General features: G+C 38.0%; 1 long non-coding RNA gene across 3 annotated transcripts; it reads left to right on the top strand.

Moving 5' to 3' along the window:
• Positions 1-1,423: 1,423 nt before the first annotated feature.
• On the top strand, positions 1,424-22,888 carry LOC113831259. Of its 3 annotated transcripts, XR_003486685.1 has the most exons (5): positions 1,424-1,466; positions 2,775-2,833; positions 19,907-19,946; positions 21,585-21,673; positions 22,741-22,888. It is a non-coding gene; the product is annotated as an uncharacterized LOC113831259 (long non-coding RNA). The 3 variants fall into 3 exon arrangements; XR_003486686.1 differs by lacking the exon at positions 2,775-2,833 and having other exon boundaries at positions 1,432-1,466; XR_003486687.2 differs by lacking the exons at positions 1,424-1,466; positions 2,775-2,833 and adding an exon at positions 8,671-8,723.
• Positions 22,889-23,099: the final 211 nt, after the last annotated feature.

Here is a 23,099-nt window from a genome sequence, read left to right on the forward strand (position 1 = left end):
CAAAAATGATACAGAATTGTGCTGTAAGACCCCTGGAAGCTCAGGCCTCCAGGATCTCAGCCCAGGACCTCGGCCACCCCAATCACCATTCGGATTCGAAAGCTTGATGCAAACTGCATGAGGCTTTATTGTTGTTTAACGAGCTAACCCCATGTTAGCTCGGGTCTTTCATCCATCCACCATGGCGGACGGCTACAAAAGACAGTTGAAGCAGCTGCATAGAGATCTTGTAGGGCAGCATAAGGGGAGTGTCTAGGGGTACACACAGGCTCAGGATTGGTGTGCCTCCAGGCTTGGAGGGTTTGCCCTGTGTTGATTGGTCAACTGGTTGTTATGGCCTATAGGCCCTCCCAGGGTGGTTGCTATGCTCTGTGCCTCATTGCTGTGCATGTGTCCATAAAGCACACCCAGAGCCATAAAGCTAACTTCTGATTGGTTCCTTGCCACAAGGCAGGCATCTGACTTCCTAGTGACCAAGGGAAGGTCAGACAAACACGTGTTCGGCTGTTATGGCTGCCGAAAGGGGCACTGGTCCCTTCAGTGCCATCACTTGCTCTGGCTACTACTAGATGCATCAGTCAGCTTTTCACTCATTGTTAGTGACTTTATTGGTCACACAATTCTCTTCTATCAATCTACTTATTTCTTTGCCATTCTCCATATAGACATAATATCAATGCTTACAATTCCCCTTTGTCATTCCTGGTGTTGAAGATCAAGTCCATGGCCTCTGTTGTGTTGGAAAAGCATCTTAACAGTGAGCCATAGCCTAGGGTCCATCTCTCATTTTCTCTGGACCTTGGGTACTTCTTTAAAACCTACTTACTACACTATGCTTGATTCATTATCATACACTTGAGAGCATGTGCTTAAAATATCTACCCCCATGCATTAATCAGAGGAAGATCCCAAAATGGAGGCAGGTCCACAGGTATCCCCAGCCTAGCGGGCATAGGAAGGGACTTTCGTGTCTGTATACTTGCTGTGGCATACATACTGAGCAGTCAGCAACTATCTCATTTCCTGTCCTATTTTCATAGGTTGGCTTTTAACACAGCAATTTACATACCTTATGCTTTGTGTTTTTCAAATTGTGTTTGTTGTCTTTATCTAACAAATTATTTGAGTCTCTTTACACGAGACCTCTAATTTCCTCTCTGCTTGAGGAAATGGACATTGGATTCATTGCTATGAGAGGCAATCATTGGTTAATATTTTCCTCATACTAATAAATAGCTAGGCATGGTGTTCTAAATATTGAATGAATAAAATGCCATTAATACAGAAAAAAATGACACCAGATGTAGGGGACGCTGTAGCCACGCCTACTTAGGGGCTGGCTACAGATGTGCCTGACCACGCCCTCGAAAGTTTTTGAGGTGAGTAGGGTGACTGCGTTTTCGCTTTCGGTTTCTCTTTTGGACTTGCATACAGACTGCTGCCACGCTGGCTGGCTAGGTCGCTCTGTAAGTAAGGCTTTTCCCTATTAAATACCCTTATATTTCTACCTGACTCCGTATTGATAATTTCCCACTATAACCAGGAAATGTTTTCAGGAGGTTTTGTTTCTAGTTGCTTATCTGTAATTCTTTGACAAAGACCATAGATTCAGCATCCCACTATCCTTTATGGCAAATATGGAGCTTTTCACTGTGCTATGAACTTTCCACTGCTAGCAAAAAGGAAAGGTCTATTTGTCTCATGCACTGGACATGGGAACTTAACCACATTGCTTCAGGCATGGAATAAAGTAGAGCATCATGTTGGAACACATGGCAAAAAAAATGCATCATGATGAGAGCGAGGAAAAAGAAACAAATGGGGCCAGGGTCCTGGTAGACACTGAAGCACACACTCTCGATGACCTATTCCCTCAATTTATGCTCCATCTGCAAAAGTTTCTACCTTTTCCTGGCAACACTAAGTGACACACTGGCTTGAGGCATAGTTAAGATCCAAACTACCCACTTGCTTGGACCAAGTGCCTTGCATTTATTTCTCCAATTCCATTTCCATTCAAGTTTTTAAAATTTTCTTTCCACAATATCCTAGCATATTTTCCTGCTTCTGTAATTTCTCTAAAAATAAAGTATCACTGTGACATAATAACTTTTTCTAAACACAAATGGAATCATATATTAGGAGGAAAAAGATCTTTGTGTAGTGGCATCTGAAAATGATGCAGTTCTTGACATGACATACCGGGCTCTACTATTTGACCTGTGGTGACCTATGGGTCCAATTTTGTAGCCTTTTTCACTGTGGGTGAGAAGAGCTCCATTAAATTCTGTATGAGAATTTGACTCTCAAGCTTGCTGTCACCTCTCTGCCTTCCCTTACATGTGGTTACTTCCTCCTGTCTGTGCTATTCTTTTCTCTTTTGTGACTCTTCCAAACAAAAAACCCGACTTCAGTCTCAATTTTAACTCTGAGGTCTTCCCTTATACTATAGTCAGAGGTGTTTTTTCCCCTCTTTTATATTGCTCCTCACAATGTTTTATTTAACTGTCTGGTTTTGTTCTGAGAGAGGTTAGATATCCAGGAGCCATGAAAGGATTTATCTGCCCAGTATGGCCCAATCCTTTTTGTTATTGTTAAAGCAGAAAATCAATATGGTTCAAGATTAGCACCAGGTGACCCAGTTTTTCTGTTGGGAGATGACTTAGCTAGCTTGGATCACTGTGGATAAAGCAAATAGCTACTGCATTTACTCGATGGCCACAGTGACTGCAATTTCTTAGGATAATACTTGATCTGTGTACTTTCTTTTGCAGTCTTATGTCTTCTTCCAGTGTTCAGAGAGGAATTGGAGTTTCTCCCCCCCATGTGCATGGTACGTGCACATGCCATTAAGTATGTGAATGGGCCTATGCATGAGTGAGGTATATGTACACATGTGAGCATGTGGAATTCATGTTAGGAATCTTCCTAGATCATGCTTTCATCTCATTATTTGAGATATAACTTCTTAAACAAATATAGAGCTCTCTGATAAGGACTGGTAGGCTTCCTAGCTCACTAACTCAGATAACTCTCTGTCCATCATCCTGGTCTCAATTATGAACAGGTCACCACATCCACAAAGCATTTAAATGTGCTCTGGGATCTGAGCTTGGGTACTCTTGCTTGCACAGAAAAATGCTTAAATGCTGAGCCATCTGCCTGGTCACAGAATGGAGTTTAGAGATCATTCCCTAGCTTATTTGGTTTTGTTGAAACTCCTGGTGAGATAGGCTTCAATGGGTTGCCAAGGACCACATCACCCGCTTTGGGACACTCACAGAAATTTAGCAGTGCCCTCTCTACCCCTAGGCTTCTTTCCATCTGTGTCTTAATGCTGGTTAGCAGCTCTCCTTATGCTTTGTGTTTTATTTATTTAGGACTAAGCTGTGAATATGTTAGGAAGGTACTTCACCACTGAATTTTTCCAGAACTGTTAATTGTATTTAGAGACAGGATGTTGCTGATGTTGTTCAGGCTAGACTTGAATTTGCCACCTTCCAGCCTTAGCGTCCTGAGTGGCTTCACTCCTCGATATTGTAATAAAGGGAATTGCCATCTGTGTTTTTAAAGAAGTTCCCACTGTCTCTGTTGCCTTTAAAGAGAAGGCCAAGTAGTCTTTAATGTGTCCCTTTAAGCACAAGTTTTTCTGAGTCACTCACAGCACCCCTTCCCGGCCATGCTGCAATGATGCCCCAGACAAATTCAAACTGCCTTCTCTGCTGACAGCTACCATACCTGCCTGTACTAATTCCTTCAGTGTGTGGAGCTTGGGACAGTCTTTATTCTAGCCTTGCTCTACTGCTTCTCTTACATTCTATCTTTATGCTCCTCTTTTGTAGCTACTAATGTGAAACAGACCCTTCAGTTTTGTCTTTTAAGGACTTTTCATGCTGTTCTTCATAGCACAGTCTACTTTTTAATGTTCTTGGTGTTCATGGTCCTTTCTACTGTTTGGATGTACCCAAATTTCCTACCTTAAAACTTAAACTTCAAGATGATGGCACTGAGTTAGGTCTCTTAGAAGGTGAGTGAACCACAGGGGCTTTGTGTCATGACTCAGATGAATGCCAATATGAAAGGAGTTTCGGACCCTCCGTGTCCACTCTGACTGTGAAGGCACAGCAGTCTCCTCTTCCTTTCCAGAGGTGGTAGACAGGAAAGGCATGCCCTTACTATACACTGATGCTATCGACATCTTACCATTCTCAACCCCAGAACTGTTATGAAAATAGAAAGACTCCTGGTGGACTAGGTATTCTCCATGGCAGACTGGACTGGACTGTCTGACGTATGTGAACTGCATATGTTCTATATATTTGATAGAAAAAAAGAGACCATGGTTTTTCGAGAAAGCAAGGAACAGGGTATACAGGACTCAATGGAGGGAGGAAAAAAGAGGGAGAAGTTGCTATAAATGCATTTTAAGTTCAAAAACTGAAAAGAACAGTTTTTAAAATGTCCTCCTCCAAATGTGTAATCAGCTTTGAGGTAGGCAGTGATAGAAGTTGGACCATACAGGGCTATTCTGTTAAGGTCTCAGAAAAACAAAAAAACTGTGGGCAGAGACTTAATCTCCTTGAGCATTACAGAAGAAATTGTGGTCACAGCATTGAAATAATACACACAGCAAAGGCAGTTCTAGGATCGCAGACCCAAATAAAAACACAGTGTTAGAAACCAGCCAAGAAAACATTCTTGTTATAAAGTGGCAAAAAGTGTGGCCAAATTGTGCCTATGTCCTAAAGTTGTTTGGAAAGAGGGATGTATGAGCAATGAAATTTGAGGTTTTGGCAGTAGAACTCTCTAGGAAGTTTTGAGAGTTCTGTATGGCTTCCCTTGGCAGCTTACTGGAAAGTGTGAGAGGAAAGAAATGAATTAAAGATGTAATTTATAGTCAAAAGGGATGCAGAACCAAACAAAAAGTTTAGAAAATATTCAGGCTCGTCAGCTGATAAATAATGAAGAGGAGTGTTCATGTGGGAGGAAAAAGGGCATCAAATGAATATTTGATAAAGAAATTAGTATAGTTATAAGGAAGGCAGAAGCTAGTTATCAAGATAATGGAAGAATGACTTCCAAAGCATATTGTCACATTGGAGACCACCACCACCTAGAGGCCAAGAAAACTAGGACCTTGAAAGCAGATGGTTTTAATAAGGGATTTAAGGAAGTTGTGAGGCTCTGGCTTTGATTATTTTGCTCAAACCATTATGTCTTGTATTTGAATGCAGTGCTTATTAGTTGTCATAGTTATGACTTACATGGGCCAGAGCAACCCATTTGGAATATTGAAGTCATAAATAAATATGGGTCATGTCCATGAGAAGCTTACTCAGTATTTATGAAAAGGGCATGAACTCTTGGGAGATGCTATTTCCACCTGATTTTAAAGGATGCTCCAGGTGTTTTAGGAACTAGAGAGAGAAGTGCAACTTGGGTAGACCATGCTACTACAATGTATAGAGAAGAATATATATATATATATATATATATATATATATATATATATATATATATGTGAGAGAGAGAGAGAGAGAGACTATTAAGATGTCATGTGAGAGATATTACATGGTTATTTGTATTTCTTAGCCTGGGTACCTCTCTTAATATAAATAACATACAGTTCTTCCTTTAACTATAAATTTCATAATTTTACTTCATAGGAAAATTCTATTGTATGTATAAACCACATTTTCACCATCCATTTAACTTTCAATAGACATCGAAGTTAGTTGCATATCCATGCTACTGTGTACAGAGTTATAGTGAAGATGGTTGTGCATGTGTCTCTGGAGTAGAATAGTGAGCCCTTTCAATACATGTGCAGGAGTGGCATAGCTGGCTTAGATGACAATTCTACTTTCAAGTTTAGGGGAAATTTCCATAGTGATTTTCATGGTGGCTGTGCTACACATATAGTGGCTGCTATACACTCCAGCAGCAACGAGTAAACAACATTTCCCCACATCTTTGCCCACATTTGTGGTCATCTGTTTTCTTGATGATAGCTATTTTGCCTGAGATGAGATGGAGTCTCAAAGTATTTTTAATTTATATTTCCATGATGGTTAGGGTTATTGAAAACTTTTTAAAATGCTTACTGGTCATTCAACTTTCTTGTCTATTCCTGATTCTTTGGAAGGTTAACATAGCTAAAGACATTTTGATCATATGCATCCACCACTACCTCCCTCACATACCTTTAGATCCCTGTACCCTGTTTCCTCCCCAAAATCTTAACTTCTTCTTTATTATTATTATTATTATTATTATTATTATTATTATTTGCTTCCCGAGTTTGATTAGTGCTGCCCATATGTTTATGATCATGTGCCCATCCACAGGAGTATGAGAAATCTATCAATAGCATTTTTCCAAAGATGAATGGTATGCACTTAGCAGACACCAACTGCCAATAGATCCCCTGCCATGGATGAGGCCTTAGGGAGTCTCCCCATCTACAGTAGAATTGTGCCTGGAGTGATCTTGGGCTGATAATCACAGCTGCTGTGATTCTGTGTGCAATAGCCATAATGTCCAGAAGTCAACATTTCATCAATGCCTCTTCTCTTTACACTGTCCCTTCCATCCCTTCTTTCCCCTATTCCTTGATATTCCTTGAATCTTCTTCAGTGGGAGATTGATGTAGGTGGCCAATCTACAATAGAACCCTCACTGTTATCTATACGTGACCCTTTGACAAGTGTGAGTCTCTGCACTCATCCACTGCAAGAAAGAAGCTTCTCAGACCCCAGTTGAGAGCAGCACAAATCTATGGGTATACACATAAATATTCAGACTATGGTTTGACAGCATGGTCATTTAACAATACAGCAGTAGGTTTCCCCCTTGGACCTATTATCTTCACAGTCATGGGTTTTATACCAGAATTATATAGCAGGCATGAAATCACTCCTATGGAGCAGGCCTGATATTCAATCAGAAAGTGGTTGATTATCTCCATAAATATCATGCCAGGATTGTACCAGTAGGTACATTTTGCCATCAAGCTTGTATTATAGTATTATATCATTGAGAGTCCATTGCTGAGTACAAACAGCAATGTTTTTCTCCTCCACCAGAATGAGTAGCATGTTTGGCACCGTGCTAGCTAACAAGCAAGGTGAGAGTTTGCTGGCCTGTTAAGGTTGATTTCTCTGTCTTGTAATACAAATGAGTGGAATCTTCGGTAATAGTGTAAAACCATTTAGTTATAATGGTCAACCAAGTGCAATGGGAACAGTGTGTTTTGTTTCTATGGACTCCATGACCAATAACTCATATGGAGGTATCTGAGCTCTTCACTAAAATATTCATTATCTTTTTGGAGTCACACTTGAAGAGTAATTCTGATCAAGTTCCTTAAAATTTTATATATATGTTCTACACCATATATGTTCTACACCAGCCTTGTCTCCAGAGTGAGTGCCAGAATAGGCTCCAAAGCTACACAGAGAAACCCTGTCTCAAAAAAGAGAGAGAGAGAGAGAGAGATTCTGCCATCTCACCCCAGGCAGAATGACCAAGATCAGAAATACAAATTACAACAAATAATAGTGTCCAGGTAGGGAAAACAGATCCCTCATGCCTGTAAGTTAGGTGATAAACTAGATAAACTACATCAACCACTGTGGAAACAAGTCTGAATGTTTCTAAAATAAATGAGTAAATAAATTTCAATTGCCATATTGCCTAGCTATATCACTCCTGGGTGTATCCCCAAAGGATTTTATATCCTACTGCAAGGATACCTGCACATGCATGCTCATAGAATTCAAAATAGCTAACAACTGAAGTCAACCAAGGTGTCTATCTGTAACACATGAGTGGATAAGGAAAACATGATACATGTACATAATGGAATATTACTATCTGTAAAGAAAAATGAAATAACAAAATTTTCATGTAAATGGATAGAATTGCAAAAAGGGACACTGAATGAGGTCACTGTGACACAGAAACACAAGTTCTCTGTTCTCTTTCATATGTAGATCCTAGCTTAAAATCTTTTGTTTTGTATCTTTAACCTTTAGTAAATGTGCAAGCGAGAACACCAGAAATGAGCAACTGTAGATAGAGATATCTTGATGGAGAAGAGATAATAAAATACAGATAAAAAGAGAGAAAAAACACCTGGGGTATGAATGTTAGAGCATGTAGAGGGGTAGGAGATAGGATATGGGATATTGGTAGAATGCTTAACCAAAATGAACAGTAAACAACAACAACAACAAAACAACAACAACAACAAAAACCCTAAATGGAAACCTACAGTCTTCTAACTCAAGATAAATTCAATTATAGAGAATAATAGAGCACATCAGTAGAGAACCTGTCTGTTGATTTTATTAGCCAATTTGTTGATTGGTAGCTCTTTTATTAATTTTTTAAAAAAATATTATGTGTTTGTCAGGGTGTGGGTATTTTGCTTATCTGTATGATTGTGTACCATTTCTTATTTCTCTAGATAAGACTTTGAGCTTTGTATTGAATAATGGTGGTCAAAACAGATATCCTCGTCTCATTCTTTATTTTAGAGGAAACAAACATTCTCAGTTTTCCTTGTGCTAAGACTTATTGTTTGCCTTTGTGGGCTTTCTTTTACTTGGGAACTTTTCTCATACCCTTTCTTTTTGTCTGTGCTTCATTTTTAGAGTGTGAATGTTTATCCTATGCTCGGAGGTACTTAATCTGTTTGAGTTTACAGGATTACAGCTAAAGTAAGTTTGCCTCATGATGCCTGACACCTTCACCCACATCTGTTTTAGATAATGCTGAGGACACAGGTTTTAAGCTGATGTTGCTTGGAATCACTGGGAAAGAGTGAATGTCATTTGTGTGTAAGAAGGAATGGGCACTGTGAGGTCAAGAGCAGAATTGAACTGTTTGAATCCTGGTGCCTTTCTGCATTCCTACATTGAAATTTTATCTGTAAGGTGAAGGTATTAGGAGGTGGGGGGCTTAGGAGATGAATCAGTGATTGAGCGATTGATGGACTGATACATGAGGCTTGGAACCCTCCACTGTCTTTTCACTTCTTGAGTACACCTACAAGGTATCAGTTGGAATAGGTTGAATCTTTTGTCTTCACTACCCTCTGCCATGTGAGGGTATCTCATTCCCCTTCCACTTCAGAGGATGAAGAAACAAGGTATCATCTTTGTGCAGAATTTTCCAGTGTCTGTCATAACCTTTATCTTAGATAACTGAGACATAAAAACGTGGGATGCAAATTTTTACCATTTATAAGCAATCAACTCCATTTTGCTGTATTTCCCTGAACTGACAAGGTTAACTATCACCTTTTCTGGATAATTTTTTCACTTGTGTAGGAAATTTTCTCTTTTTCTACTGCCCTTTAAATAGAAGCTTGTCAAATATTTAGTGATTAGCCAGGCAGTGGTGGCCCACACCTTTAATCCCAGTACTTGGGAGACAGAGGCAGGCAAATCTTCATGATTTAGAGCCCAGTCTGGTCTACACAGTGAGTGCCAGGACAGGCTCCAATGTTGCACAGATATACCTTGTATTGAACCCTCCTCCACAAAAAACAAAACAAAACAAACAAACAAAAAAAAAAACACTGTGATTTGGGTTAAAATTTTTAATTATACTTACTGTTTCTGAATTATCTTTATTCATAAGGATTATTCTATTATGTCAATTATTTAGATATGTTAGGATAGTACCAGTTAAGTCCCAAAACATATGGTAATGAAATAGGAAAGAAACAAGCTGTGCATGATGTCACTCACCTATAGTCCACATGGTGGGAAACCTGAAGCAGAATGTTCTCTTAAGATCATGAATTCAGTTAGCCTGATAACATAGTAAGAGCTTGTCAAACATACAAGCAAGCAAGCAAACAGACAGAAAATACTACTGAACCAGGAGGCTGTGTATCTTTGTATTATCTTGACTTGGCATGAAAAATGAACATGGTGTTTCCACAAACAAAGGAGTGGGGGCAAATCAGTCAGATAAAGAAGAAAATTATTATGTGAAAAATAAATATATTTTAAATGATGATTTTAAAGTCTTTTACTAATCAAGGATTCGAATAAATAACTCTTCAAATAGAAAATTATGTGAAAATATAATTAATGGTCTCAAAAGTTTCTTTCTAAATTTTCAGTATAAAATAATTTATAGAATTTATAGAAAACATGAGATAATCTTATTTTGATTAAAACACACACACACACACACACACACACACACAAACTCCACCAAGAAAACAGTCTTGAGGAAACTGTCACATCAATAAAAATGCCTACCAATATTAAATTCAGGCAGTAAAATCACTATAAAGTATTTTACTTTTACTTTTTCACATTATCGTTACACACCAACCCTTCACAACCAAAGTTGCGCCTATTACCAGAAATCATGGCACTAAGGAAGCATGCACACTTACACACACATTCTGAGAACCAATCCTTTCCATTTCATGCTCACACAAATAACTGTTCTCATATTTTCAACTAAAGAGGTGTTGTTAAAAGCATATTCTTTATCACTCTGCCTCTTAGCCCAACAGTCGAACAAAGTCTTTGTGTATTTAATGAGTCTCTCAATTGATTTATGGGACAGACTTGTGTATTTATTTCTGCTACCTCATGTGCTCTATAACTTGATTATAGAATAATTGCGGCACAAAGCAAATGGAAGGAACACTTTTTATTTTGTTTGTGAGACTTGAGCCTATTGTCATATGGCTAACTGAACAGTAAGCTATCTGCTATGACTTTCTTAATAACCCCTAAACAATATGAGCATACCTGTAATACTCATTTGATTAGATAAAAGGATTAACTCAGTCTGGAAAGCCCTAATTATGCACAGATCCTAAGTACATAATACCTGGTAAGCTACTTGATTAATGAATTGAAGATATTGATTAACGCTGGGAATGTCCAGAGTGAATCTTAAAGCTTTCATTTTTATTTTCATTGTTATATTTGTAATTAGACCAATTTTAAATTAGAAACAAACTTCTTGTACATGTCAATCCCAGGTCACTCTACCTCCTCTCCTCCCGTGCCTCCCCCCCCATCCCAACTGCTTTCTACTCCCCAGGGAGGGTGAGGCCTTCCATGGGGGAACCTTCAAAATCTGTCATATAATTTGCAGCAGGGCCTAGACCCTCCCTCGTGTGTCTAGGCTGGGAGAGTATCCCTTTATGTGGACTTGGCTCCCAAAGTCCATGTACTAGAGATAAATACTGATCCACTACCAGGGGCCTCATAGATTGCCCAGACCTCAAACATAACATCCTCATTCCGTGGGTCTGGAACAGTCCTATGCTGGTTTCCCAAATATCAGTCTGGATATTTGAGCTCCTCCCTTGTTCTGGACAGCTGTGTCTGTAGGTTTCTCCAGTCTGGTCTTAACTTCTTTGCTCATCACTCCTCCCTCTCTGCAACTGGATTCCATAGTTCAGCTCAGTGTTTAGCTGTGGGTGTCTGCGTCTGCTTCCATCAGCTACTGGATGAAGGCTCTAAGACAGTATATAAGGTAGTCATCTATCTCATTATCAGAGAATGGCATTTAGGTAGCCTCTCAACTATTGCTTAGATTGTTAGTTGGGGGTCGACCTTGTAGATCTCTGGACATTTCCCTAGTGTCAGAATTCTCTTTAAACCGATAATGGCTCCCTCTATTATAAAATCTCTTTTCTTGCTCTGCTCTATTCTTCTGCCTACTAAATCTTCTGACTCTCTCATGTCCTCCTCTCCCCTCCTCTTCTCACCTTCTGTTTCTTCTAGATTCCCCCCCCCACACACACACACATGCTCCCAATTACCTCAGGTGATCTTGTTTCTTTTGCCTTCTCTGGGGCACCATGTATGTCTCCCTTAGGGTCCTCCTTTTTTCCTAGCTTCTCTGGCAGTGTGAATTGTAGGCTGGTACTCTTTTGCTCTGTTTCTAAAATACATATATGAGTGAGTACATACCATTTTTGTCTTTTTTGTGACTGTCTTACATGAGTCAGGATGGTTTCTTCTAGTTCCATCCATTTTCCTGTGAATTTCAAGATTCCATTGTTTTTTTTTTTTATTTTTTTCTGCTGCTGAGTAGTATTCCATTGTGTAAATGTAACCCATTTTCTCTATCCATTCTTCAGTTGAAGGGCACCTAGGTTGCTTCCATGTTCTGGCTATTACAAATAACGCTGCTATGAGCATGGTTGAACAGATGTCCTTGTTGCAGGAATGTGCATGTTTTGGCTATATGCCTAAGAGTGGAATTTGCTAGGTCTTATGGTAGACTGATTCCCATTTTCCTGAGGAACCCCCAAACTGATTTCCAAAGTGGCTGTAGGAGTTGACACTCCCACCAGCAGTAAAGGAATGATCCCCTTTATGCATATCCTCTCTAGCATAAGCTGTCATTGGTGTTTTTTATTTTAGCCATTCTGACAGGAGTAATATAGTATCTCAGAGTTGTTTTTATTTGCATTTCCCTGATGGCTAAGGATTTTGAGCACTTTTATGTGTCTTTCAGCCATTTTAGATTCCTCCATTGAGAATTCTCTATTTAGTTCTGTACCCCACTTTTTAATTGGATTAGTTGGTGTTTTGTTGACTGGCTTCTTGAATTCTTTGCATATTTTGGAATTGTTAAAGCTTTCAAGAAAAGTATTTTATATTTGCCTTTTATCTCTTTGAACTTTGGACTACATGAATAGAATTAAGTCATTGGTAGTATTTTGAATTACATTGCCATACAATTACCAAGATGTAATGATTATTCTTTGAGGAGGTGAGAATGTTACAGAAAAGAAGGGATGATATGTCCTATGCTAGTCTCTTCTAGCTTCTTTATGACAGCCACAACTACTTGAACTCACACCATGTTTTGCTCTGTGACCAGATGCTGTCTATCTGTTAGTATATTCAGACACTAACTTTAAGGGATGAAATGTTTTTTTTTAACCAGCTTAAGGGTGCATATATGAAGTGCTGGACAGCTTGAATACTGGATTAACCTGAGTAGACAATGAACATAAAATACTCCCAAGGACTCCATGCTAGTGAAGACTCTGACTCCATATCTTGAGAATGGATACTAGAGTGGACATTTACCAAACACTAAGAAATTTGCTTTGATGATCAAGTGTTTGTAACTTCTGAAATACTCCCACTTTTCACAAATTTACTTAGTAACAGAAAGTAAAACTTTCTGCTAAGAGAAAATGCCATGTACTTATAAAACAAACTTTGAATGGCCACATATCTTACATATACCTCTATTGTCTAACATCTATGGTACAATTTTGAGTAAAACATATACCTCATGAATTTATGAATGAATGTTTATTTTTATGATATCTGTAGGACTTTCTCTTCTCTTGTAGGATAGCTTTGCTTCAGAAAGAAAATCAGATACAAAGTTGATTTTGCCTCTTATAATACCTGCTTTAAAATATGTTTTTTTGTGTGTTGGGTAATAAATCATATAGTAGGAGGAGCAAGAGTGGTCAAGATCAAAGTGCCTTTGTTTTGAAAATGTAGTTTCAGTGGGTACCATTTTAGATGCCTCCATCACAGGCAGGTCAGATGAGCAGTGCAGAAATGCAGGTCAGCTGTAAAGAGGGTCTCTATTTCACCCTGACAGGAGTAGCAGGTTAATGTGAGCACAAGGCTTCTCATTTCCCAGAAGTATCCCATCATCTATCATTGCAGCTTCCACTCTAAACTGCAGTATCTAGTCTAAGATACTGATGTGAGAGGAAATGGATGTAACAATCTATTTAAAATCTAGATTAAAATGAAAATTTCTAAATTTGTGTTCATGTTTAGGTATGAGAAATATAACACTATGATGGAAAACAGATTAGTAAATAATAAGCATGAATGAAACCCTCACTATGTGGACAATGTTGTACTAGTATCTTATATTTATTATCTAATTAAATACTTAGTAGAAACAAACAATGCAAGTATTATTTCTGTTTTAAAAAGCAGGAATTAGATTATAATCATTAGATAAAGTTAACAAAAGTGAGAGGTTAGATGCAACTCCTAAAACTTTAAGAGAGGCTTTTAAAAAAGACAACACATGAAAAATGGAAGAAGAATTAAGGTTAAAAATACTCCACAAAATGAAACCTGAATAGTCAATGTACTTTTTAAAGAGGTAGACAAATAGTTTAGCAGTCACAGAAGTGTACATTAAGGACATTCAGAAATGCCTGTAAATCAATAATGCTCATAAGAATTAAAAATCCTGATAACATCTGGACCCCAAGGAAATGAAAAAGTTCTTTATCCACTTGAGCTCAGGAAACCTGCCATTTTGAAATTTAGGACTTTTAAAATGTATTGAAATGAAGTAGGGACATACTATGTGAGTTAGCAATTTTTATCAGGTACCTGGTGCTATGTTGCTCTTTATAGTCTCTTCCTGTTTCCTACCCTCAGCCAGGTGCCACTATACTTCTCCACTATGAAGTTCTGCCATGAAGGGCAAATTCTTATCTCACCCTGTTCTCTCATGACTTTCTCTGTTCCTGATAAAGCTTGTATGCTGACCAAATAATAGACCTATCATATTCCACACATTGACTCTAGAGCCCAAGAGTATCTGTTTTCCTCAAATGCTGAGGACAAAATTTACTTCCACTGCCTGCAGAAGGCATATGGCCCATTTTGGAACGTGGTCTAGCTGTTTGCTCTATTGCTTGTTTGTTTTGCAAAAAGACACAAGTTTGAGTTACTATATGAGATAAATACATTTATAAATAGAAATGTTTATTTTTCTAATACTTTTAAAGTTTTATTGCCTGGCCTATTGGCCCCATCTCTTACAAGCACATAGTGAGTCAGTAGCTCACACTAAGAAAAGACGGAAGAACACAAGACTCACTAAACGATGGTCACTAATATAGAAGAAAGAGAAGAAACTGAAGATCCTTTGAAGGCAAGCCTCCAATGCCTTAGCATGTTTTTAGTAGGTACAACCTATTCAATGTTTTCTCATATCCAATTATCATCATAGGTGAGGAGTAAGCCTTGGCAGATGAGTCTTTGGAATGTGAAGATGTTTAAGATTCAAGACACAGGACTAGAGAAATGTCTGTGTGGTTAAGATTGCTTACTATTCCTACAGAGGACATAGGTTCAGTTGCTTAGCACCCACGTGGCAGCTCACTACTGCCTGCAACTCCAGTTCCAGGGGATTTGAGGCCCTCTTCTGGACCTCATGGGCTCTTGGACATACACACAAGCACACACACACACACACACACACACACACACACACACACACACACACACATAAGCAATCAGAAAATCCAAACCCTCTCTCTTTCTCTCTTTTCTCTTCCCTCCCTCATCCCCTACTTCCCCTTCCTCCATCCCTCTCTCATACATGTTGTATAACAATATATGTGTATAACATTATATATATATATATATGCTTGCGTATAACATATATGTGTGTATAACATATGTGTATAACATTATATATACATATATCTGAAGTTATGTGTGCATAATATACCTTACATAAGTCATAATTCTATGTTAAGTACAACAGATTGTTGAAAATATAATACAACATGCCAGGCTTGGATTTCTTTGGTTGAAAAATTGCTAATATAAATGCTGTTGTACAGACATCTAAGCTATGGTCATGTTGTCTATTTCAAGAGCAGTCTCTGGAACATCCTATAAGCATGATATCCACACCTCAAGGACTGTGATGATTATATAGAGAAAGCTATAGAAAACTCATCACCAGGTCACAACATAAAATGATTCATGCATTTGTTTTATATCCTGAAGACTTACCAAGTAACTTTATCTAACATTTGAAAAATATTATTTAAGATGTGATTGTCTTAGTAACTCACCTTGTTCACTTTCAAATTTCTATTTTCCCCTGTATTCAAAGCACATTTAAATGCATCTACAGATAAAATCATAATAAGCCTGCACAAAATGCCACAAAGAACAAAACTGCATAGAGATAGAGAGAAATCCCTGCTTTAGTTTATGTAAATCTGCTTCTTTAAAAGCCAGATTTGTTACAAACACTGTAATATTTTATAAAACTCTCATTACTCGTAGAAAATGAGTTTTACAGCACAAGGAAATGAAACACAAATGTATAACCCCTTTGCATCCATATTCAATATAATGTTCTTTCTTAAAAGAAAACAATTTGCATTTAAAAACGTATAAGCATTGGCTACACATGCAGAGATGTAGTGGCACCTGCTTTACACCCTGAAGAGCGGCATCACAGAGGCATCACAGTTTTTTCTAATCTATATTGCTATCTATTATCCTATGCTTGCATGAAAGCTATTTTAGCAATGTCATTTTAAAAATTAAATGATTATAATACAGCTAGCCAAAGCACATGCTGGATCTCAAACTCAGTATCTCAAGTATGACTGTCTATCTCTGAAAGAAGTTTATAATTTTAAATCCCAGACCAAAAGCACATTCAGGAGATGGGGAGAAGTCTTAATTTTAGTTTTAAAGTGTGGTTTATTTCCTCAGATGGCAACTGGCAATGCTGTAGCATTGTGACACCTACATCATGCACATGCCAGCAGACTAAGATCAAGAAACAGGATTTTAAAGAAATGCAAATTTAAGCATCTCTCACTCTTTGCCTCCTGAACTCACCCCCTTTTGTACACCACAGGAATCTTTGTGAATCTCACTGTAGGACATATTGTTTCCTATGTCAGGCTGTCTGGATGGAAGCTTCTTTTAAGTGAAGTACCCCTGCACCACATCTACCTTTTCTTTGTTTTGATAGACTTTCTCCTACCTTTTATAATACCTTTCATATCTTATTTGAACTGCTTCATTTTAAATCATACTCGTAAGTCCTATAAGAGATCCTTCCCTAGACTTTAAGTTCAAAATATTGCATATAATATTTATATTTACTCTTTCTATTGCCAGTATTTTTTTAACTTTAATTATTTAGTAAAAATCAGAAATTAGGCTATTGGAATAACTATTTGAAATTGTTGTTACTGTTGGGACACATATAATACCAGACCTCATACAATGTCTTCTCAGCCCCTCCACTGGATGAAACCCAGTGAAAGCCATGCGTCACTACTGAGTGATGACTTCACTGTTACTCCATTCTGTCATACTGGTCATCATCCTCATTTTGATACTCTCAGTATTGAGGTCCCTATGTTTGTTGTATCTATCTCTTCATCTTTATAGTTCTCCACATGGAGACTTGACTGTACCTAGTCTTGTATGAAATTCTTTAGGCACAAACAAGTTGTAAAGAGATCCACAGAACTCAGAAATTAAGGGCTTAAGCAGTTTCATATACTTCCAAGGGAATGTTACTCAAGTCCCTAAGGTCAAGATAATTAAAATAGGGTTTTTTATATTTTTCATTTCTGTTATACCTTTTTAAAAATTGACTATTTGTAAATTCCCACACACCTATGAACACCTGATTGTTGACAAAGAAGCTAAAGATATAAGTGGAACAGGAAAGCATCTTCAACAAATGGTGTTGGCATAACTGGATTCAAACATGTAGAAGATTGCAGGTATATCCATATCTATAGCCATATACAAAACTTAAGTGAAAATGGATTAGAGTCCTCAACATAAATTCAGCCACACTGAACCTCCTAGAAGAGAAGGTAGTTAGTACTCTTGTACAAATTGGTACAGGAGACCACTTTCTGAACATAATACCAATAACACAAACATTGATATTAACAGTTAATAAATGGAACCTCCTGAAACTGAGAACCTTCTGTAAGGCAAAAGACACAGTCAGCAAGACAAAACACCATCCCACAGAATGGGAAAATATTGTCACCAACCCTACATCTGATAGAGGGCTGATCACCGAAATATACAATGAACTCAAGGAGCTAGCAACCAAAACATCAAACAGTGCAATTAAAAAGTGGAGTGCAGAACTAAATAGAGAATTCTCAACAGAGGAATCTAAAATGGCTGAAAGACACTTGAGAAAGTGTTCAACATACTTAGCCATCAGGGAAATACAGCTCAAAACCACTCTGAGATACCATCTTACTCTTGTCAGAATGGCTAAAATCAGTAACACCAATGGCAGTCTATGCTTGAGAGGATGTGGAGAAAGAGGAACACTTCTCCATTGCTGGTAGGAGTTTAAACTTGTACAATATGGTGATTTCTCAGGAAAATGGGAATCAGTCTACCTCAAGATCCAGCAATTCCTCTCTTGGGCATATACCCAAAGAATGCACAGTCATACCAGAAGGACATATTTTCAACTATGTTAATAGCAGCATTATTTGTAATAGCCAGAACCTGGAAGCAACCTAGATGCTTCTCAACTGAAGAATGGATAGAGAAAATGTGGAACATTTACACAATGGAGTACTACTCAGCTGAAAAAACAATGGAATCTTGAAATTCACAGGCAAATGGATGGAACTAGAGGAAACCATCCTGAGTGAGATAACTCAGTCACAAAATGACAAACATGGTTTGTACTTACTCATATATGATTTTTAGACATGGAGCAAAGGATTACCAGTCTACAATCCACACTGCCAGAGGAGCTAGTAAACAAGCAGGGCCCCAGGAAAAGATTGCATAGTCCCTCAAAGAAGGACAAGGGAACAAAACTCCTGAGCACAGTGGGAGCATGGGGGGGAAGGAGGTGGGAAGGGAAGAAGGAGAAGTGGGAGGAGAACAAGGGGAGGAATAGAGGAGGGAAAGATAGGAGATGTCTTGATAGAAGGAGACAGTACAGGTTTGGATAGAGGTCTGGCACAGGGAAAATATTAGGTGATCCACAGAGATGACCCCAACTCAGAATCCAGGCAGTGGTGGAGATGACATTGATGCCCTTCCCCTATAATGAGATTGATGACTACCTTGGTTACCATTCCTAGAGCCTTCATCCAGTAGCTGTTTGAAGTAGAAACAGGCACCCACAGCTAAGTACTGAACCATCCTCCAGGAGTCCAATTGTGGAGAGGGAGGAGCGATGAGCAAAAGAGCCCAGATGGTGTTGCAGGAACCCACAGAAACAGTTGACCTGAACTAGTGAGAGCATGGAGACCCTTGTCCTAAAGCTGGGGAAACAGCATTGGACAGAATCAAGTACTCTGAATGTGGGTCAGCTAGGAGGCCAAGCCAGTCTATGGGATCTCTAACAGTGGAGCCAGTCTTTAACCCTAGAGCACAAATGGACTTTGAGAGCCCATTCCCTATGGAGGGATACTATTGCAGCGTAGATACAGCAAGGATGGATGAGGCTCTCCCCTAAATGATATGACAGACTTTGAAGGTCCCCTGTGGAGAGCCTCACTATCCCTGGGGAGGAGTTGGGGGATAGGTTGGAGGGTTTGGTGGGGAACACTGGAGGATTAAAGGGAGGGGGAATGGGGGGATGGATATGTAAATATGAGTAGTAATTAAAGAAAAAACAAAAAAACAAAATAATTGACTATTTGTAAATTATTGATAAAAGAAATTAAAAATCTATAATATCAGGAACTACAGGTTATAAGATCTGATTGCATACAGAACAGACATTTCTATACAGCAGAACTGAAAGTTCAAACTGATTAAAGGAAACTGTGGAACTATTAAGGCATATCTGTTGATTTAAAGACCCACAAAGCAAGGGCTTGGGGGGAATCCTATCAGATACTGGATGAACTCTGGCCAGTTGTCATAGGAAATAGTAATGGAAAGAATTGAATATATAACAAAAAGCATTGTGGAGATGTTAAAGGTCATTGTGCATCACAAGTCACAGAAACCTGTTAATTGGACCTTGTTTTAAATAATTGGTTCAACTAGTTTCTATATTTTCTTGATTTTATAGAGTAACTGAAAAATGTTTCCAAGATTTTGTTCTATACAAAGCTTGTTCTTATTAGATACTGTCTTTTCAGTGTTTCATAACTTGGTGTGAAGAAGCATGGAAAGAGAAAGGTAGGAAACCACAAGGTAATGAGTTCCTCCTTGATGTGATGTCAGTGTTACTATGTAGACCTGTCAATGTGACACTGGTGTAGAGACAGGTTTTGGGATTCAGCAATTACAGTGAAACAAATAGTTATACAATCATCTCCTATTAATTAATATAAATGTACTGGTTACAACGAGTAACACTGCAATAGTGATATATTCTTTTCTCATTTCCCTTGTATGATGTGTGTGTGTCTACAATCCACACACACACACACACACACACACACACACACACACACACACACACACAGATGCTACACTATCATGCTCATTCTGCTTTTTCTGTCCCTGTTTTCCTTGGATGTGTTTTTTTTTTCTCCCTACCCATCTGTATCCTGACCGATCCTCAGAAGTCACTGTTCAGATGACACTTGTTAATACTGAGACTTCTTCTAATAGCCTTTTATTGTTATCTCCATCTGTTATGTTCATCATCTCCAGCACAGTCAAGCAGATGCACACAATACACACTTAATCAAGTTTATGATGATTTATCTACAGTCCTACAGATGGAATCATAAAAGCAGAAACCATGTAGATAGGTTGACTGGGCACTGCCCCTGTCACTAATAGGGAACCAAAGGATTGGCATTGGGAGAAATCACCATACTGCGTAGTGACCTCAGTGGTTCACTTTACAAGGAATTGTAAAATGCTGCTGTGTTCTTGAAAACCTCTCTGAAATTATCATCAAACACTAATATGTGATATTTCTGATACTATTTATGTTTCTAATGGTTTGTGATTAAGGTCAAATATAATGAATAACATAAAAAAGGAGTCTGATACTATTCTTGTTCATTGTATTCAGCTTCTCCTTCTGTGTATCAGTGATTACTTACAGCTTTTTTTTCTAGCTATTTAAGGATATGGAAGAGGTAATGCTAATTTCAGATATTTACTTGTTCCATACATCTTTACATTTTGAAATATATGCCAGAGATGCCTGATGATGTTTAACATATTAAAAGTGGTAGAGTGAATCCTCTGGGGTCAGATCACTGGAAATATATTGAGAGCTCTCAAATTTTTCAAATTTTAAATTCACACATACACACAAACATACAGAGACTTTTGAGAGAGAGAACAAGAGAGAGTGCGAGAGAGAGGTCTCAGAGTTCCCATTCTGTGGTCTATGCTGTCCTTGAGCTTTCCATCCATCTGCCTTAGCCTCCAGATTCATACCACTGTATTGAGATAAAAATGGCTCTTCTAATCTCTATATTCAGCAACTAAGAGCTTGTCAATGAACCTGCCAACGGATAGCATAACAAATAGAAGAAACATCCAATTTAGTTAATATTTTATAAATACAGGAATTGACAGAAGAGAATAATCAAACTAGTGGTGAAATAAGATCTTTTAAGCTTTGCTTCTTTTCTCCTTCTTTAATTTTTCTGATACTGAAATAGAATTGAGTCCAATGCACCCATGACATCTTGACCTTGACCTTGACCATGATATTTGAGCTGTTTCTTCTGTCTGGAGATTCAGAATTTCACATTCTTTGCCAAATGGTCAGATCTGAACACATATATTGGGGAGAAATCCATGGGGAACCAAGTAGGAATATATTAAGGAAGATTTTGTTTATTTCAGAATTTTTTACATAAACTCATATTAAAGTCAACCCTGTTCAGTGATGGATATTTTGTCAGAGAGGGCAGGAGACAGATACCTTTGCACAGGTAAGTAGTTCATGACCTCCTTTTAGCTTACTGAGAGAAGAACAGGAAATACTTCCTATGCCTGTTGAATCTCAATTGCTTTCAGCTTAAAAGAATCTTCACTATAATGTGACATAGTTTGAGGTGGCATGTTGTCACTACTTTTAAGTGTGTACTATAATAGACACAAGATAGCATTTTAATTTCCATTTAAAAGAATATTTATCATTTTTGAATTATTAAAAAATGGAGATGTGATTTATGTTGGGGGGATGATGGAGTATGAGCAGGCCCAAAGCTTCTGAGAAAACAGAATAGCAGAACTCAGTAGTTGGCAAGTGTGGTGCACTGCAGTGGGCAGAAAAGCAAATGCTGATTTGAAATCTTCATTTTCAGGCCATAGCTTCAGCACTTACAGAGAAAAATTACCCCAGTTTAGTATCTTTTTAAGAAAAGTTTCTTAATCTATTAAGTACAGCTAACAAGCCAAAATTTTAAGTACTAAAGTTCTGTATAATGCATAAAGATTTTAGTGTTACTTCCTCTGCTAAAATAATTTTGTCCTGTATATGATTTCTTTACTGAAGAATAATGTAGACAATTGAGTTTTCCAGGCCTGTGACCAATTCATTGAATTCTACTCTTATTTCCAAGTTGTGCTGAATATTTGCTTTTGGAGTTGCAATAGTAATAATGAATAATCAAACATGAACAGATAAATCAAAATACTAATCTGTATCTTCATAGTTTTGCAAACATTGGCAAAAGATAGTTTACTCAACACTCAGTAGGTACCCTTTCCATAACATTGTGACATGTCTAACTCTTTCCCAAGGCTTCTGGTAGACCAGAAGAGATTGCTTATAGTTAGGCATTTCTACTGGAAAGGGCAATCCATGAGTTCAAGGCACATTCATGCTTATACATGCTAACACATACATGTGGTGCTCTACCACATCCCATGTATCACCCACTAAAATGTTCTGTGAATGTAGGAGATGAAATCCTCAGTATGGTTAGAAAAATATGTACTTGTAGTATACTCCCCTTCTATGTTAGTATCTTTAATGTTATTTTTTAATTAACAGGATGCTTGTAAATGTTCTTGGAACTTACTGTGATGCTTTGACATATAAATCGGCTGAGAAAGAAATCAAAGAATCATCACCCTTTACAATAGCCACAAACAACATAAAACATCTTAGGGTAACTCTAACCAAACAGGTGAAAGACCTGTATGACAAGACCTTTGAGTCATTAAAGAAAGAAATTAAAGAAGATGCCAGAAAATGGAAAGATCTCTCATTCTCTTGGATAGGTAGAATCAACCGAGTAAAAATGGCAATCTTACCAAAAGTAATCTACAGATTCAGTGCAATTCCTTTCAAACTTCTGGTACAATTCTTCACAGACCTTAAAAGGACAAGTCTCAACTTTATATCGAAAA

Source organism: Cricetulus griseus, chromosome 6 (assembly GCF_003668045.3).
Source record: "Cricetulus griseus strain 17A/GY chromosome 6, alternate assembly CriGri-PICRH-1.0, whole genome shotgun sequence".
Lineage (NCBI taxonomy): Eukaryota > Metazoa > Chordata > Mammalia > Rodentia > Cricetidae > Cricetulus > Cricetulus griseus.